At 43.4% G+C, this 17,131-nt stretch overlaps 1 protein-coding gene across 2 annotated transcripts in view; it reads left to right on the top strand.

Moving 5' to 3' along the window:
* CDHR2 (cadherin related family member 2) overlaps positions 1-17,131 on the top strand; it is a 365,548-nt gene that overhangs the window by 347,009 nt on the left and 1,408 nt on the right. The window lies entirely within an intron of this gene.

Genomic DNA, 17,131 nt, shown 5'->3' with positions numbered 1-17,131 from the left:
TTCGAAGCGCCAGGATGCCCTTGGGGTGACAGGTCTGCGCTCTACAAATATACCACGATACGATACGAAAGCCGATTAAAACAAGATAATTCTTTCATTGCTACAAAGGCATTTTTAGCAATAATTTCCAAATGTAACTTCTAATTGAGATTATTGTTTTAAAGTACACACCAAAATATTCATATAGCTTTACTGCCCTAAACTTACTGATCTCTGAAAGCCAGGAATAGGAGGAATAATTTGTTTCTAGCCTGTGTGGCTGTAGATACACAAGCTCTGCATATTCCTACCATCTACTGTAGGGCTCTGGTATTACAACTATCTTCGAAGAAGTTTTGAGTCATGGCATGTGATGTGACTCCATCCTTAGTTTACGATGAGAATGGGCACCGACTTCACCCTGGATTGTTTCTATCTGCCATCAGGCTAGGACATGTCTAGCAATGACTCTGAGATTGACATGTATCCACAGAGCTTTTCAGGCCTACTTGGTCCTTGCTTTGAGACCAACAACGAGGTAAATAATCACCATGCAGTTGGCATCTACCTGGTTGTCCTCCAGGGTAAGTGACGCTAGATCTTCTTCACAAGTCAACACCATCCTACTTTGACATACCAGGATCAGGCCTTTGCTGACAAGGTGGAGACATCTTTCCATTGCTTCAGAGCTTGCTACGGAGAATGAAAACAGGTCATTCATGTAGGTACAGGGCATGCTGGTCTACATTCTTCGCTAGACCAGCATGGCGTTTGCAACTTTTGCTTCTCCCCTGACCATGAGTCTTCCTGTGAGTGCTGCCTTGCTTTTCACTGCAAGAAGACCCTGAGGTAAAAATGGAAAAGGCACAAGGTATATAGGAAGATGCAACAGCACTCGTTCCTGAAACCACCAACATTTTCAGAGAGCACAGCTCTTGCGACGTCAAAACATCAAACAGGGGAAGCCAGGCCCCTCTGGGGTCCCGGCAGCTGAACTTACACCCAACCAAGAGAGGCTGTCCTCAAGCTCCTCCAAGAGATGGACCAAAACAGGACATCCTTGGGGATGCAAACAGCCTGGACCTGAACACAGAAGACTAATAGGGTTGAGTATAACATCAGTGTGATAAAGCGAGGAAAAAAACCGGCAGCACCATGAACAACCCCCATGCAAGGGTGTAGCTTAGTCAAGAAGATTAGAGGGTGTCAGACTGAAGTTTCCCAACAAGCAATTTATTGCACCCAACTAAAAACAATGGTGGGTGGGCTGAGAAATGGTTTAGGTTCAGGTTGAGTTACAGGAATCAATTTGGAATTTTGAAAATGTAGGAGCAATCTTGGTAGCATTAATACATGTATAGAACCATAAGTTGGCAAACAATCGTCGCACACCCTGAACCAATAACATGCTACAAAGAATTATAAATAAGTATTAGGCAATTGTATAAGCCAAGCCCATGACACAGTGGCGCTTTTACAAAGTGGCACATTTAAATACTACACTCACAGGGTACACATTGGCATGCATGCAAGCAAGACAACTTAAAGAAATGCAGCAAGTGCAAATGGCACCTAATCTTTGATGCCACTACACTGCTAGCACCATTCCTGTACTAGGCATGAGTAATGCACTAAGCTTTTAGTCCTACCTAATATTCACCAGAAAGGATTTGCAGGCTGGACAGTGAACTCTACACTTATCTGACTCAATGGCAGGCAGCCCTTGTAGATTCAGAAGCAGTGTTGCTCATGTTATGAAGAACTTCCAGGTTCATACAGCAGATGGGTCAGAATATGTTAAGAGATTAGAGTTCAGGATAGGACTAGTGCAACATTTTTTCCCCAAACATCAGCAGTTTATGGAAATTCACATATTTTGCTATTAAATAAAATGTTTTCATGTTGGCAAAGCAAAACATAATTACCCTAAACAATAGGTTATTATTTTAAGGGTAAAATATTTTTGTTCTTAAATGTCAAATGTCATCTTACCAGATTTTTATCTTGCTTGAATTAGGGGCACCCCATCAGGCCATAGTAGGGGTGGAGGGATACCCCTAAATGTGGTCTTTTTGATTAGTTAAGAGCAAAAATATTGTTTGAACAACCGGCCTCAAAGAGTTAAAACTTTCATAAAGAGCAAAGAACCTTGGCTGTTCTCTCAGGGATGAGCATCCCACAGACCCAAGCCCTGTACCCATGTTTTTGTGACATTGGTTGGCAGATTGTGCCATCCTCTGTGGTTTGTGGTTGATATGCCCGAATCGTCCCTGTATTCGAAGAAGTTAGCGTCCTTATTATGCATCCCCATTCCCCCAATATGCATCATAAACTCGGGGCTCTCCATGAGCAACTAATCAACATGCTGGAAGAGATGCTTAATCCCAGTGTTACAAAGCGGCGGACCAAGAGTAATAGAGTCTCATGGTACAATGCCGCTTGTAGAAAGGCGAAGGCCGAGTTAATATCTGCCCTTGAATAAAATACTGATAAAATAGCGATACAAGCCAGGAGATTTGATTATAAGCGTCTTGTCCAACTGGCGAAAGAGGAATGGGATCGTGGTAATTGGACAAACCTAAATAATGCCCTCGCAGTCAGAGACTCCCGTAAATTCTGGTCAATTGTAAATACAGGGTCTGGTGAGCCATTGGCGGCTGTTGAGCCAAATATAGCCGCCAATGTGTGGGAGGACCACTTCCGGGCTTTGTATGCAGCGGGAAATGCTGACTTGGAAGAGAACTTAGAGGGGGTGCTGCTAGACTCTACCTCACAACCTGCTGGTGACGATTTTACTGTGGAGGAGGTCTTTGCTGCAATATCTAAATTGACAGCGGGAAAAGCACCGGGGTTGGATAAGCTCCCGAGCGACCTCTTCAAGCAGGAACCCCGAATATGGGCCCCCTATTTGTTAACCATCTACATTGCAGTTCTAAGAGGCATGTTGATACCTGGTACTTGGCTGGGCGCAGAGATTTCCCTATTTTTAAGAAGGGTTCTCCTCTGCTCACAGCCAACTACAGGCCGATTAGTTTGATCGACGTGCTGCAAAAGATCTTTGGGAGGCTGATTCTAGATCGCCTCCAGGACTGGATGGAGGAGAATTCTATACTGAGCCCCTATCAGGCAGGGTTCAGAAAGAATACATCTACACTGACCAAATCTTTCGCCTCTCACTGTTATTTTGCAAAACTGTTAGGTTCGAAGGGGGGAGTTTATATGTGGTCTTTGTGGACTTACGTGCGGCATTCGATTTGGTCCCAAGAGGCAAGCTCCGGTCCATGCTTAGTGAGCTGAGTATCCCATGCCATCTCTTGAACATCCTAATACGGCTCCATGAGGAGAATTTTGCACATGTAAGGTGTGGGAGGAATGGCCTCCTGTCTTCCAAATTCCCCATTGACAGGGGGGTAAGACAGGGGTGCGTTCTAGCACCCACTCTGTTTTGCCTCTACGTCAATGGGGTAATAGCCCATTTAAATGGGACATCAAACACCGATGCCCCCAAGCTCGCCGGCAGCAGGGTGCCTGTGATTATGTTCGCAGACGACACCCTGCTGCTGTCGAAATCTCCAATGGGGATCCAATGTGTGTTGGACGGTTTTGAGGCATTTTGTGTGGAGCAGGGGTTGGAAATTAATGTTTCAAAAACTAAATTCATGATTTTTAATTCCCCACTAACTAAGCGCCCAAACCCGAGCATAGGTACCAATAGGCTGGAAAGGGTTCAGACTTTTGATTACTTGGGGGGGACTATAAACGAAAGTATGACCTGGGTCCATCATCAAATCAAATCTCAACTCAAATTGGCCCAATCAATAGGGGGTATCTTTAAGCTTTCCAACACTTCCACAATAAAACCTATTGGTCCACCCATTGAGATTTATAAAACACAGGCAAGGGGGGCAGTCACTCATGGTGGCGAACTCTGGGGCCATGTGTGCAGACCGGAGATTCTCATCACAGAAAATAAATTCCTTAGACAACTATTAAGCCTGCCCTCTAGTACTCCCTTGTTGCCACTGAGGCTCGATATGGGTCTCAGACCAATAGATGAGGTCTTGGGACTTAAACCATTAACATTCTGGCGAAGGCTTTGGACTACGCCTGAGCTCCACAATTATAGACAGGAACTCCTAGAAATCCTAGGCCTACCCAATGCGGGGAAAATTCCGTGGCTCACTTACATAAAAAAGGGATTGGGAAAGTTGGGGCTCCCACAATTGTGGACTGACCCGGAGGTAGCCTGTAGTAGCATTTCACGAAAGCACTTAGTAAAACTCTATTATGACAGCAAATTAACTGTTTCTATACATAATGTGCAAAGTGGAACACTAACTGATTCTATTGTAAAGGAAAAAGATTTTTATCATTTTGAGTGTACCCTGGATGATATTTTTCCTTTTTTAACTAGAAAGCTGTACCTACAATGGAGATACAGCACCCTACCAATCAGAGCTTTTACTAGTAAATGGTGCCCTTCTTCCATAAAAAGCTGCCCTGGCTGTGATTGTGATCTGGAAAATGATTTGCATATTATGTTTTTTTGTCCTGCCTACAAAAAGTCAAGAAGGTACTGGCTTGTGCCGTTGTGCAGAAACTTTGGTTTTACTCATTGTATGCAAACGTACAGAATCCTAAAACCAGATCTATCCAGTCCGATTGTTTTTGCTGTAGCAAAACTCTTGGCAGCAACATGGTTTAAACGTAGGGTTTTAGTAAATAATGTTTCATTTTAAATTTTCGCACACGCACTTTGTAATCAATTTTTTATACTGGTTTTTCGAATGATTAATTGGAATCCTGTATTTAATGGTGGCCTGTCTGTGCTGAATTGGAATTACTTATCTTGGTATACTGTAGATTGTTGTTTTTATAACTGTGTGTAATCTTTTGTGGCAAAATTTGCCGAAATAAAGATAAACGAAACGGTTGATAATTAAGAAGGTACCATGGTCCTTTGCTTTTACATGATAGACTGAACATGGAATATTAAAGTGTCCAGTCTTGGTCTAAATAGTTTGGTACCAACAACAAAGAATATACAGAGTTCCCCGGGCAGAGTCAACTAAATGACTAACGTGAACCTCTCACTCATATTGAGTTCAACAGAGAAAAGTGAATGTTGTGAACCCTTTTCGGAATTTGGGGATGCCTCACACAGGTCACCGGTTGGACGACTATTGTCATCCCACCCGGCGATCGTCCAGCGTCATCATCGGTATCCTGCCCCTACGACAGACTGGCAGTGCAATGCCTGTCGGGCAGCACCGGATGCTGCACTTTGGCGGGGTTCTTTTATTCCTTAGCCAAAGGGTGTGTGAGTGTGAGGGGCCTAAAAAAGTGCAATAGTGAGCGTGGGTGTGGTCTAAAAAAAGTCAGTGGAGTCCATGGGGAAAGGAATTTAATAGTATGGCTCACTGCTTTATTAAAAGGAACGATAAGGGGTATTGAGGCGGGATAAATAAAGTAATCGTGCCTCATTCAACCCTTAGTGAACGTGTGGTCAACATGTTTCTTGCCACTCAGGCAATTCATCAGGACCAAAAAGAAGCTCATATAATTGCTGACAGATCCCTCAGTAATCAGAGGAATCAAGTATACGACCTGGAGTGTGTCGTAGGGACAATCCTTCTTCCAGTCCCTCCCAAGAGCCGTTATCCCAAGGTCGGGCAGCTCTCACGTGCTGACCTGGTGGGGCCAGAAATAGGTTACGGAACCTGATTATCGCTGGCAGAGGGCGTCTAGTCACCTACCCCTCCCACGTCGGAATTACCGCAGGTCAGCCGGTACACTTTCTGGGACACATACATTGGACCCCGCTAAATATTGTCCTAATTTTATGATTCCCCCTTGTTGATACAACTAAATAGTTTGGTGCCTAGAAGTCCTGGAAGACCTGGTGAAAAAACATCAAAGCCAAATATTTCAGGAACCAGATGTCATGGCAGAACAATTATTAGGTCTGTGGCTCTGGAAGGGTTCATGGCACACTTTTGGATAGTGTCAGTAACTTTTAAGGTAGGAGCCTACCATTCCCTCTCTGAGCTGAGGTGCCCCACCAGAGACAACCACTCCGCAAGTGGAAACTGCACCGGCGGCTAGAGGAGGCCAGTGGCTCCCTGTCTTGAGGTGTCCCGGCGGAGGCAAGCACTCTGCAAATGGAGATTGCACCTGCTGCCAGAGGCTGCTGGTCCCTTCCAAGTCTCAAGCTTCAGCCTGCAAGGCCCAATAAATTGTTAGTGTGGGGAGGGCTTGTTCACCAAGATGTCTCACTGCTTTCCCGAATGCCACACTGAGAGGCAGCATAGTACCTGCCCATGTAACAGGAGACTGAGGGTTTGTAGTGGTGTTGTGTGAGATCAGTTCTGCTTCTTTTGCATTACATTCAGTGCTCTGTTGATGTGGATGGAACACAAGAGTAACACTTGCAGGGAGATGTTCAGTGGGAGTGGTGGATTAGAGCTGTGTCCGGCATTGTGCTGGAGATGAGATTATGAAATCTTTAAAGCTTTTCTGGAGTCCTCCCGCCATTGAAACTCAACAAAATCGGCCACAAGATCTCAAGCCTGGGATCTATAAGCATTCTTACTGTGGTAAACACAGACCTGGGAAATCACTAAACAGATAGAGGTCCAAATTGAAACTTGCAGCTAAGCGTGAATACATTTCACAATTTTCAACATTTACACGACAGACTATTTTTTTACTTTTGTACCTAGGTGCCTGCTGTTGCTGCCTCATTGAATAAGTATGCCACATGTTAACTGCCATTGAACTTGGTGGATCAATGACTAGGCAGGTCCTTTAAATAAGGTTGCTCTAGTTAGGACAGCAAGCCACACAGCATTAACAACCTGGTGAAAATACATATGCCATGTCTGAGTATTTTATCACCGTGCAGGTCATGTAATAGACCCCATAACACCATTTTGAATTGGGCTACAGCTCGTACACTAGGATGAATATTCCTATATATAGTGTTGCCATCAAAAACGTAACTCCAATGGGTAGTACACACGACCAGGAAGTAGTTGTGCTCCGCAGTGCTATATATCTTTTTGAGGCACTGAATGTTTAGTCACAGAAGATACAGTTATGATCTAATATTTAAGGTGGGGATCAAGTTACCATACATTAGGCATGGCATCCTTGGGGTGGTCTTCCCCCAGTCTTTTTGTCTTTTACCTCCTGTTTTTGCTGATTCTTTTTGTTGGCCTTAGGACTCTGAGGACTTTACCAGTGCTAACCAGTGCCAAAGTGCATGTACTTCTCCCCTAAAACTGATGACATTGGTGTATACCTGATTGGCATATTTGTTGTACTGGTAAGTCCCTTGTAAAGTGGTATACCTTATACCCAGGGACTGTAATTCAAATGCCACTACTAGGCTGAAGCACTGAGTGTGCTGCCCACAGAAGTAGCCTTAGAGACCTGTCTATGGCCTGCAACTGCAGTGCCTGTGTGTACAATTTACTGCCACTTCGACTTGGCATTTATAACTACTTGCCAAGCCTTAAACCCCCCTTTTATTACATATAAGTCACCCCTAAGGTATGCCTTAAGTAAGCCCAAGGACAGGGTGCTATGTAAGTAAAAGGTAGGACTTGTGCCTTTCATGTTTAGCATGTCCTGGTCCTGACAAACAGCCTATTTCGTTTTTCACTGCTCGGAGGCCTACTCCTCCTATAAGCTAGCATTGGGAATTCCTTAATACACTTTTAAGCTGCAATTCCTGGTCAGAGAGGAGCAGCTTTTCATATGTTTGGAATGGCAATGATAAATCCTCCTTACTGGTGAAGTTGGATTTAACATTACTGTTTTAAAAATGTCACTTTTATAAAGTGGACATTTCTCTGCACTTACTGCTCTGTGTGCCTGAAAGCCTGTCTCCAATACACGTCTGGGGTGAGTCAGAGCTCCACTTTGTGCATTCCCTCTAGACAGCCACAACACAGGAAGGATAGATGTGCCTGAGTCCACTTCTACATACATATCCATTCTGATGGCCTTGCCTGGGCAGGAAGAAAGGAGGGGATAACACTTAATTTGAATAGGTGATGTTCAGTCCCACACAAAGGACTAATGACTCCCCACATATAGCCTGCAGACAGAACTGGGTTGGAAGAGATATTTGTGGACTTCAGAGAGCTGCTTTGAAGTCATCCCCTCACATCAAAGGCACTTTTGGGTATAAGTACTGGATCTCTGACCCCCTAAAATCAAACACTACTGGACTTGTAACTAAAGCTATGCCAGAAGAAACACTGTGCTGCTTAAAAGTCTCAACTGGACTGCTGACCTGGAAGGCCTGCTTTTCTGTTTGTTACCCTGCTGCTTTATGACTCTGTTGAAGGAGAGCTGCAATCTGCCTTTACACCAAATGATCTCCAAGGGCTTGTTGGATTGCGTCCTGTTGCTTGAGACTTAGGGATATCAGAGTTTCTCCCCCCTGCTCCTGTGCCTGGCTCACTAGAAGTGGCCCAGATAATTGCAACATCGATTTCGGTGCATCTCTTGTCTGCGGGTGGCAGAACCAGTGTATCAACCTGGTTGCGGGAGTCAAATTGGCACATCAACTCGGAACCAGCGCTTTGCCTCCATAGATCGAAGCATCGGACAGCGTATTGCCGCTGCTGCACCTTGGTGAGATTGATGCATCCTCTCGACTGAGTGGCATAATCCAGCGCATCGCTCGATGCCTCTCGACTCTGGCATCTATCATCAGAAATGACACATCACCATCACTGCTTGGAGAAGCTTGACGCATCTCACTGTTTGTGACCAGGAAAGGTTCTGTCCACTGGGCTGTGAGGGTCCTGTAGCTGGCCGGCGCACTATTGCCATTGGCTCGAACTTTGACTTTGCCCCGGTCCGCCATGACGTAAATTAATCTTTTAAGCGCTACTTTCTTCTAAGTGCTGTACTGCATTTATTCTTTTAAAATTCAATATCTTAACTTCTATAGATTGGATTTTTTGTTGTTTTGGTCTTGTGTTCAGACTATATTAATCTTTTTTTCTAAACCTGATTGAAGTCTTTTGCGGTGTATTCATTGTGTTACTGTGTGAGTGTGTTGCACAAATACTTTACACAGTGTCTGTTTAGATAAGCCTGACTGCTCTGTGTCATGCTACCAGAGGGTGAGCACAGGATATCTTTTACTGTATATCTAGCTTACCCTGACCAAAGTGTTGCTTCCAGCCAGGCTGGTGTGCATACCTCAACAAACCACGAATCCTACTTCTAACACTGTATCTCTACATTATTTGAATTTCTAGAACTCTGCCATATTTTGAACTGCAACTCATTTGTAAATACATTGCACATGTTTTTTTTGGTTGTAAATCACATTAGTAACTTGGAGAAAAACACATGTTGAATCTTCTATCACTGCATCCCTTCATGGTTACTGAGGGTTCACATCAATGTAATGGGAAAAGTGGAAAAAATACTTTGCAATTATGTATCTACATTTGAGAAGGAGGGGTTTTCACGATAAAGGAAAGAAACATCTTATTACATGGCTTATGACCCGGTTGCCTAAACATCTACAATTGCATAGAAAAAAAAGATCTAGAGATGAAGGAAATGTTTATCTTGCTCTGGACAATCTAGACATCTATGTTTCACCTACTGTGTGTGCACCATTGGAGTGTTATAACTTTTATCGCAGGAAACAAGAAAGTGGAAGATTATGCCTCTACATTAAGAAGTTAGCCTTGACGTGTAGAAGGCAAATTGTACGTGGTAGAAAAAAACCCATTGCTGTTTGGTTGGTTGGATGAAGGGGAATTTGGGCATACTCCTTGATTCCAACATCCCACAACCTGTTTCACTAGTGGACCATGAACTGCAAACTGGGAAATATGTACTCAAGAAGTTTCCTTTGGTATTCTCTTCAATCCTCCTTGAGGGCCCAAAATGAGGAAGGACATGTGCCACTACTCAATGAACTGCCGGAACCCTGACTGTAATACAAGGACTGTCTCCAAAATAGCCTTGCATTGCCATGGGTGATTCTGTAGTCTACACTGGCAAACTGTTACCCACTCATGTACAAGGCAAGCAAATGTGCATGAAGAAAAATAGGGGTGACAAGCAAGGTTCAAATTTGCTCTCACTCTGTATCATGAGGCCCCCAAAAGTAGTAGACAGAAAGGAACACAACCTTCGAAGTTCTTCCCCATGCTTCCTGCGTCCCTGCTCACGATCCTGGTTTAGGATCAACAGCAATAAAAAGAACCTCCATACCAGAATCATCTACCTGAGGGGAAGACAGGCTGTCAAGCACCGGTTTTTAATGCCACTCTTTGATTGTGCATTGTTTCAGTAGGATGAGTTGCTAGCCTCTCACCCAGTACCACAATGAAGTCCCTGTCAACACCCAGAGAAGCATCAATCCAGTGCCCAAACCAGGTTGAATTTTAATTTTAATTTAATTTTAATTTAAAAAAAAACATTTATTGAGCGCACTTATACCCAGCGGTTTCATGGCGCTTTAAGGACTACGACCAGCGGCAACAGCAGAAGGAAAGACTAGGCAGCGAAGGCTCTGGAGAATAAGAATGTTTTCAAATGTTTCCGGAACTCCAAATAGGAGGATGAGGTTCTGAGTGTCATAGGGAGGGAGTTCCAGAAAACAGGTGCAAGGGCCGCGAATTTCGCCCCGCCAGCTTTCTTTTTCTTGAAACGGGGTGTAGCCAGGAGTGCCATATGGGTAGAGCGGAGTTCTCTTCCCGGCAAATAGGGCCTGATGGCTGAGCAAATAAACTCAGGGGCAGTGCCCATCCTGGCCTGAAAAGTGAGGCAACCTAGCTTGAATAGGGCCCGCTCTCTCACAGGCAGCGAGTGCAGCGACTTCAGCAGTGGGGTAACCCGGTGGGATTTGGGCAGCCCATGGATCAGGCGGGCAGCCTGATTTTGCACTAGTTGCAGGCGGTGTATAGCGTAGGCCGGCGCGCCATTATAGATTATGTTCCCATAATCGAGGCGCGAGAGCACCATTGCCATCACAATTATCTTAAGTGCAGGGAGGGAGAAGAAGCGGGATATTTTCCTAATTGTCCGGAGGGAGAAGAAACAGGAGGATACCACCGAGCTGACCTGGGGGTGTACAGAGAGTTGAGAATTGAGGAAGATCCCGAGGGTTTTAACTTTAGGAACCGGGAGTGGGGGGACACCAAGTGAAGGGGGCCAAAAGGAAGGGGACCAGGGGCTGCAACCACCTCCTGTCAAGACCAACTCTGTCTTGTCAGGGTTGAGTTTGACAATGCTCTGCTCAGTTCAGGTTGCATCTCACCACCCATGGTCCCACCAGTAAATTGAACATTTATGTTCGACATGTGTCTATTATTTATCCATCCTGACACTGAGATGGTAAGAGAAGTTCTGTTTTGTTAAGATCTTCACGCTCCATCCCAATTGGATGGGCGGAGCGCTAAAGAGAGACAGCACCCCGGAGCATGCATCATGGAGAGAACCAAGCCCTCAGCATGTCATGTCTCACCTCTGACCTGGTGGCCATGCGACTCTGCTGAAATGCTCATTAAAGATTATTGAGGATATCACCTGGCTAGGAGCGGTTAAAAATTTGACTTGACTTAGACTGTGAGTACAATGCTGTAATGCTCCGGGGATATTCTAGGTGCAGTGACAGCAAAAAGCACCAGCCAGTCCATTAACGGTCAGCATGCTGATCCAACTTGCTTGCCAATATGGCATTCAGCATCCAGGATAATGATTCACCTGCCTTGAAATGGCCCATGGGCGACTTGGCAATGGTTTGTTGGTGGCCTTGTGATGTTCAGCAGTGGTACACAAGCAGCCTGTAACAGAGCACGTTCAACCTCACGTCAGCGTGACAAATACACATCATCGAGAGAAACAGAGAGACTGCCTGCTGCTCCGCAGAGGGAAACCAGATTTTGAAGGGGCCTCGCAAGGAGGACTCCGGAAGCACGGGATATCTTCACAATGGCAGTCTTCCCTAGTCAGGAATCCCATGTAATGCCACCTGTCTACCACACCCTCGCGCGTTGCATCATGTACTAATTTGACCCATTGACTGCATGAACACATGCAATTTACATGTGTTTCAACAGTGATCATGAACTGCCACATGCATGAGGAGTGTAGAGTGAACTTTAACCTTAAGGCATTCATTCACCTGCCAATCATACATTTATGCAATGGAAATGTGAAGCTATGATTGACTTCCTGGACACGTCAGTAACTAGTATATGTGCCCGGAGTCAGTGGGCAGGTTAAACTATGAACTCACGCAACATCATTCCTTCACGGTTGCTTTCTTTAATTTGTGCACTCACCACTGGTCTTTCTGTTGATCCTCCAACACTTTCACAATTGTGGTATCCTCTGCTGTTTGTTGCCTTTTTTCCTCTTGTAACCAACTAGCCTTCTATGCCTGTGTGTCCTGCAGAAGTCACCGACGTAAATCCTTTGAGGTGTACCTTTTGGTGTAACACCAGTTTTCATATCACCAATACACAACAGTGAGGATGCTTGAACATCAGTCAACTTGTAAACGCCACCCGCCTACTGTAGCGTTAAAAAAACGCATGTCAGTGCCCTTAAAGACTTGGTGTAATATTTATATTGAGAGCTACATGTAGCTCTGTCCTCTTTCTTTCCTGTTGTCCTCCTCCAAACGATGGGCACTCTGATAAGTGAAATTTAGGGCTGGCGTTAGTCAAGACCCTCCATTTTACTAAGATTATGTGCAATATACTGACGAATAGGGCATTCGGCCATCCCCCTTCATCCATTGGTGGTTGTTGAGCCATGCAAATCTTCCCCTGCCCACTTCCGCATAGACCATGGCGCAGTGGGTCAGCCCACTTCAGCCATTGGCTAACTTCACCACGAGCGACTGCATTTTTTCTTTCACGTGAAGTAGTTCCTTTCCATGCCAGTGACTGCTATGGCAGAGTCTGATTTTTAATACCAAAACAAATTTTTGGTTTTAGACATTTTTTTAAAATATTCGCGAGTTATTCTCGCAAGAATGTTTTCCAAAAATCATGACAACACAAATTTATTGGCTTTGTTTTAAACACTGTGCGATTATAAAGGAAATGCTTAGCATACTCCTGCCATTTTATGGTTACATTTGGAACAGTCCATAAAACACTGAAAAACAAGGCGCGTTTTTATTACCAAACAGATAACTTCTGCCCATTGTCGTTCTTCTTCACTCAGTTTTATTCGCATGTATGCACATGTGGGCTTCATTTTACTCTGCACTTTCTGAAAGTATTCCTGTCGAGAAACTTTGAAAATGTGCATGGAAATTTCCTGCGTACTCTCGTGTCACATAGCAAGTTCTATTCGTTCGCCACCTGGAATTGAATCTTGAATATTTTCTGTAGATCCAATTCATTTAAACATATGATGTACGTGGATTCAAATTTCCTAAAAGTCTGATTTGAAATTAATGGAACAAAAATATAACGAACACGTACAACTTAATATAAGTATTTGTGTTGTTTGATGTTTCTCCCCGCCACCAAAAGCGCATTATTGTTTTGTGGAAAATGAATTTGCCGGTTAGAGTGCTTTTCTAACCAGGTGTGTGGGGTAGCAGTGCTTTACATGCTTACTCCCTTGAGACCCGTGGTGCTCTCTGAAAGAACATTTTTGTATGGGGATTGGTTTGGATCAACCTAGACGTCCAGGAGATGATTGTTTTCATTTTTTGGGCTACAAAACTCATTTGTGAAAATGGTCTTCTGCCGATACTCCAGTTTAGGAGGAGAAGCAATCGATGCTTTTCCAAAAAGTTGTCAGAGGGGAATTTTTCACTTGGCTGACGTGTGTCAATAACTTTTGTGATACTCAGACCCGCACGCTTCACTGTTACTTAGATTCTGTGGGGTACTTAAATGCTCAAATAGAGCAAGCGACATTAAAGGGGGCATCATGTGTAGAGAAAAGGTGATTCGCTTTACCAACAATAGCCAAAAATAGGCATTGTAGAATGTTGCTTTGTTTGATGACGTCTGCTTGGGTTTTACAGCCTATTGTGACATCATACGGTAGATGGTCCCTTTAGGGAATCTCTTCATATAGGAAGCTATTTCTTAAACTCTGCCCACCACCTTTTAACGCTACAAATAGCTGTTTAATGTAAATAAGTGCCTTTATATTAGATCTACAGAGCAAAGGCAGAAGTTGCCTACCTAGATTACGTATTTTGCATCTTGTTATCTATATACCTTGCAGCTCACACGGTACCACCGTGTGATACACGATATCGGCTCCCATCACATGGTTACCAGGTGAGGAGCCGGCATCACACAGTGGCAAGGAAAAGGATGGCACACCAATATTGCATTCAGCATCCAGGATAATGATTCACCTGCCTTGTCCATTGACCATGCACAGTTAATCCCATTGTAGTTGTGCGATGCAGGGCCAGGTGCCTGTTCCATGCGAAACTGGACATTAAAACCAAGTTGTGCAACGTTGTTGATATTTTTTTCAGCAGATCTGAGAGGTTTCGTGCTACAGTAGTGTTTGGAAGGCAAGAGGCAGTGTGAAAAAACATACGAGTTCCGCGTGGATGCAGTTTTACAAGGGCAAATAATTCAACTGCATTGCACTCCTCAGTGCCCTGTAAGAGATGGAGAGAAGGTGAAAATAGAGAGAAACATGTGAGAGAGGAGAATAAAAACAAGTGGGGAGAGTGAAAACAGGGAGAGCGAGCAAGAGACATAGATATAACACAAAGGGACAAATTCCATAATGATGGAATTTGTGAACACTTAATAAGACGTGATTCAATCAAACAACTGTCTGTGAAATATCAACTTAGCCCCCTTCAAGTTCCACTTTTTTTTGCAGCTATTTCGAACTTTATACATGTGCTGCACTCACACTCAAAGTAAGCTATGCTCATTCTTTAAATTGGTTTTGCTACTGCATGGTACATTTCAGGATGTATGACGTTACAACGCATACCATTACAACGCCTACCTTTACAACGCGGTTTTTACCACGCATACCATTACAACGCATAGCGCTTTGGGGTGCTGGATAGTGAATAGTTTAATTTACTATTCCAACTCCAGTCCCCGTGGATAGTAGGGAAGGTTATTGGATAGTAAATTAACCTATTCCCTATCCTAGAGCGCCCCCCAGAGCAATGCGTTGTAATAGTTTGCGTTGTAAAAGTTGCGTTGTAATGGTAGGTCGTTGTAAAAGTTTCGTTGTAAAGGTTGTATACCTACATTTCATTGTGCGTCACTTGTTTGGTCGTGGCAGCACTAGTGTTTTGTTTAAGGGTTTTGTGCAACATGGGCAGGGCCACTGGAATTATGCGGCAGGAGAGGACCAAATTACGCGGCGGGGTTGGCTAAATAATGCAGCAATAACAGGCAAATTGTGTGGCCTAATTTTATGATAGTATTACTTAATTATTTTGTAATTTTGACATATAGTGCACTGTCTGGGAAAAATGTGACCTTATTATTAGTACCAGTTTAATATCCCAATACAGCATTAGAACTCAAAGAGAACTAGCCAGCCTTTGCGTAGGGTCTTCTACTGCACAGGACCATTTTTCACCATGCTTTTAGCAACCTTTAATCTGTTTAAAATGGAGACAATCTTTTGAGTAAAATCTGCAGATTATGCCGCAGATGATGGTTTATGTGACAAATGAGGCAATTACATTATTATGTGGAAAATGCCACAGCCTCAGAATTGCATAATTCCAAAGGCCCTGAATATTGGGTTGCAAACCAGTGCCCTGAAATGCACGCGCTATGTGTTTGACCACTGTGACAAGGCTAATATGGGTTGCCACTTATTCTCTGGTAGATAGCTCCTTCTGTAATGAATGCCAGTCTGTGAGGGTAACAATCATTGACTGGCGGTCTGGCTGAGATGTTTAATCTTGAAATTTGTATGTGCACCTTTAGACCATTGTAAAGGAGATGGAGATAGAAATATGAAGAGAGACAATCTTGAGCTAGGATGAAAAGGACTAATAGGAATGAGACTAAGGGATGGAGAAAATGTGAAGGGAAGGTATTAAAGAAAGAGAAGATGTGAAAGAGTGATAAAGAAAGAATGAGAGGCGAAGACAAAACCGGTATTAAATAGAAGACAGGAAGATTCGGACAAAGTGTCACAGAGATATAGTTAGAGAAAGGAGGACGGAAGATACTGATGGAGAGGATGAGTGAACAGAAGGAAGAATGAGATAAATGGAGATGGGAAAGGTGCAATTTTTGAATTCAAAATGAATTAAACCTGCATCCCTTTGAGGAGGTTCCACTATCCTGAAGAAGTAGTTTGGCTCTAAAATTCGTTGAAATACAATTTTTCTTCATATATAGTGACATACTAAACCGAAGGAAAAATGAAACAATAAATATGTATATTCATGGTAAATATTTAAAAAAGGCTCTTGGGTCCTTCAAATACAAAGGCAATCACACAGAAAGAGTTATGAATACAATTTCAACTTTGCCATGAAGTCAGGTGGCTTGCAACAACATATGATATTTAAGTAAATCATCAATGCTTATTTTCTTAGTCTTCACATGGAATTCCACAACCTTTTTTTTTGTTCTTCAAGTCCTTTACACGAATGTACTTCGTTATTATGTAACTTTTAAACTGACTACTACTGTATTAGGTGAATAAACATTAATATTGAATTCAAGGGAATTACAAGAGGCACTTTAAAGTAAACACCATAGCTGAATAAACAGGGACAATATAGATAAAGAGATGTGAAATGTCAACCAGAAAGGGATCCTGGGATGTCCTTGTCTAGTTGTCTTCCTCAGACTGCACACAGTATCCATTATATTGTGGATAAGTGAAAATTCAAATGTAGTTTATACGCCATAAGTGCAAAAGCAATCTGCCCACATTTGAAATTTGAAAAACATTGCTAAATGTACCCTTTTTCACCAGCAAAAATAAAAAGAATACAGATAGCAGAAATGCTTGTGTATCCTCATGCACAATTGTGCACTGAGAAAGTCTTAATCTTGTTAATAAATGCTTTCCTCTTAGCCCTGCTCCTAGCTCTACCCCAAACTCCATCATTAGACCACAGCTCAACTTGGTGAGTAGCTGCACTTATTTTTTCCCATTTAAAGCACTGATCATAGAT

The sequence above is a fragment of the Lissotriton helveticus genome, chromosome 7 (genome assembly GCF_964261635.1).
Source record: "Lissotriton helveticus chromosome 7, aLisHel1.1, whole genome shotgun sequence".
Lineage (NCBI taxonomy): Eukaryota > Metazoa > Chordata > Amphibia > Caudata > Salamandridae > Lissotriton > Lissotriton helveticus.
Note: the sequence above shows the minus strand (reverse complement) of the source record. Positions and strands in the feature narration are given on the sequence as shown.